The following is a 3184-nucleotide window of genomic DNA, read 5'->3' on the forward strand; positions in this document are numbered from 1 at the left end:
CTCCCTGCCCATGCCTCCCTATTGCTCCATGCCTCCCTTGTGCCATGTGGCTCCAGGCAAAACTGAACATCATGTGGTTCACAGGAGTCTCCTGTCATTCTTCCTCTCCTTCCATTTCTCTCCGGCTTTTTCACACTCCTGTACTATATAGTAGTCCTTTAGCCAGGATTATTTTATCCCACTTCTTAGATAAAGGGCTTGGAGGCCAGAACTGTTATTTCTGTGTTAACTGGAAGGGCTCGTTGGATTGAGAGAGGAAACTTCTCTCGGATCAAGGCCAGAAATGGTGTGCCTGCCCCTTCCCTTGACTAAATGACCTTCAGATATAATATTGATGTGTAGCTTTATCCTCGCTCTATTTTAGACAGAAGAGGTGATCTTTGTCTGCTGGGGCTTGCTGGTGTAGGTCCATGTCTTATTGCACACTCCTCTGCGTGATGAGCAGAGCACTGCAACTACAGAGGGAATATCAGCAGCTTTATTCAGTGGGTGTTCTCCTTTCCTTAAAGGTGCTTCTATGACTTTGAGCAGGGATGATCTCCCTGTGCTTCAAGCCAGAAAAAAACATTCTTTCCTTTCTCCTACAGACTCCGATTGCAGGCTTGGAAATGAGGGCAAGCCCATGAGTGGGCATGAGATACAATTGCACATGTGCAGGTCGCTCCCTCTGCCTCCTGTAGCACAGTGTTCCCGGATGGCCTTGGGAAGCAGATTGCTTCTTGCTTCTCCCCTGGAAGGCCGGGAGCCTGGGGAGCCTTGGGACTGCGCCTGATGGGTGAACTCATACCACTGATGCTGTTACGCGTCAGTGCTGTTTCTGTTTGCTGCTTCAACGTTCCCTAAAATCCGTTAGTTGGCCCTTACCCACCCAAGCCCATCCATTTCAGCTGTATCAGGCATTGATGATAACTTCTGCTTTGGCTGGAAATCCTTCTCATAGAATCATGGAATGGTTTGGGTTGGAAGGGACCTTACAGCTCATACAGTTACAACCCCCTGCCATGGGCAGGGACACCTTCCACCAGAGCAGGTTGCTGCAAGCCCTTGTGTCCAACCTGGCCTTGAACACTTCCTTCTACCTATATTGTCCTAATGTCACTACATGGTCCAACCAATTGTGGGGTTTTTTTTGGCTTCTACCTCTGTGTGCTTAAAAACCTGATTGCTCTAATGACGGGTGAGGAAGACTGGAAAAAAACCCACCTTTTTAAGAAGAGTCTTTTCTGAGAAGGGTTTAGGGCTGTTGTGCTTCAGATCAAGAGCAGACTTTGGTTTTGTGATGCTCAGAGCTGTGTTTGTGAACACAACTTCATGTTGGGGGTTCTGCACTTCGAAATGTGTGTTTTCAAAGCTCTCTCCTTTTCCTCCCAGGACACAAGGAGCAGATAAGGGGGGTGAGGTCTCTTCAGTAGTGTGGCATTTTCCCAGGCCTGGAGAAGAAGCTGCTTCGGTGTCTTCACTTATCCTGAGGCTTCAGTGTGGTCTCGGGCTTCAAAACCTGTGGAGTTAAACAAAACCACCCCTCTCCCTGTAATCCATGACAAAATCCCTTTTGACCTCAGTTCTTAAGAGCTGCATTTTCATCCCTGGAAGGATCGGAGTATCCAACACTACTCACTCCTCTGTCGGTACTTACTGGGTGCAGTGGATGGCGGGGAGAGAAAGACTCTCTGTCTCCTTGCAAGATAAATCAAGAGAAAAGTGAAAGCTGGTTTTAGTTTTTGGACCACTCACTTGATGGAAACAGCAGTTGAAAACAGCTTGCGCAGATGCCTGCATCCCATGTTAGTCTGTCATGAGTCCTCACCAGCTCCATTGCTGGGACATTTGGTGAATAATGAAGGACTTGTCATCTCCTCTTGCAAGGATAGCTGGGGCATGGGGATGCAAAAGCTTTGCCTTCAAGATTAATTACAGGTTGTTCTTGGATATGTCATAATGAGATTGTTCTGCTGATGCTCTCTGAGTGGAAAACTTTACAACACTGAGTAGTTGCACTTGTTTCGATTGAGTTGAGGGCAGCGCTATCAGCAAACTGCCTTTGTTGGTGCTGTTCTCTTCTATGGTGTGAGCAGGAAGGTTTGGACATCCTGGAGAACAATTCCATAAATTCTGCCTTCAGTAAACTCTTCTGAACAATGAAAAGCATGTCTCAAATAAGTCCTCTTCTGACATGGTGTAGTATTAATGCTCTTCACCAACTGGAGCTCTCAGCTGCTGTCCTCACACTGGGCAATATTTTAACATAGTTTCTGTATTATGGAATATTGATTTACTGTGGAGCATAAAAATGTGCAGTACTCAGCAGAAGGGCCTCCCCAATTGTTCTGCTCCAGAAGCACTGCTGCTCAGGAATGTGACATAAATTTTCCCTTTGAACAATAGGCTCTGATTTGCATAGCCTCTGTTCTTGCTTCCCCAGGGATTGTGCCACTCATGGTCTCATGAGTGCTCCCCCACTTTGACACCAAACTCCTCCATTTCCACACATACAAAGGGCTTTGCTGTTGAACAAGTGTAATAACTTTCCAAACAGTTTACTCAGTGCTGTAATTGTGTTCTCTCTGTTGTGCACTTAACTTTTGTCTGAAGAATATAAGACGCTCAAGCATTCCTTCTTGGACAATGTAGTTTGCCATTGCAGGCCCTGGCTGCCCCAGCCCATGAGGTGGTTTTTGACTGAGGGTGTCCCAGCAGCTTTTATTTAGTTAGCTTGCTAGAGTGGAATCTGGTTTTCTCCAGGGATGTGTTGGGTGATGCTTGGCTTGGGGTCTTTGCCATTATATCCACCTGTGTGTGCTCCTCTGATGCTTGCTGCTCTGCAAGCAGAGTTCTAGGATGGAGTTGCAATGTGTGTCTTGTCTTAAAGAAATTCAACCAAATGGCTTCTTGTAGTTGTTACTGCTTGTGTTCATGGTGAAGATGGTAAAACCAGCCTCTGTTACCATGTGCTGTGTCCTCTTAGTGAGCAGGAGTTGCTGCTCCTTAGCTATTGAGTTTGCCAAAGGAAGGTTGAAACGCGTTCATGAAATCCCACCTTTAATGTGAAGAGGAGGAGAAAAAAGGAAGAGTAGAGTTGTCATTGACGTGGTGCTTCTGCCACTTGTTTAAGCTCATCATGTCCAACCATTCCCAGCGCTGCCAAGGCCACCCCTAACACCTGGCACTGAGGCCTCGGCTACGC

Source organism: Nestor notabilis, unplaced genomic scaffold (assembly GCF_000696875.1).
Source record: "Nestor notabilis isolate BGI_N333 unplaced genomic scaffold, ASM69687v1 scaffold16312, whole genome shotgun sequence".
Lineage (NCBI taxonomy): Eukaryota > Metazoa > Chordata > Aves > Psittaciformes > Psittacidae > Nestor > Nestor notabilis.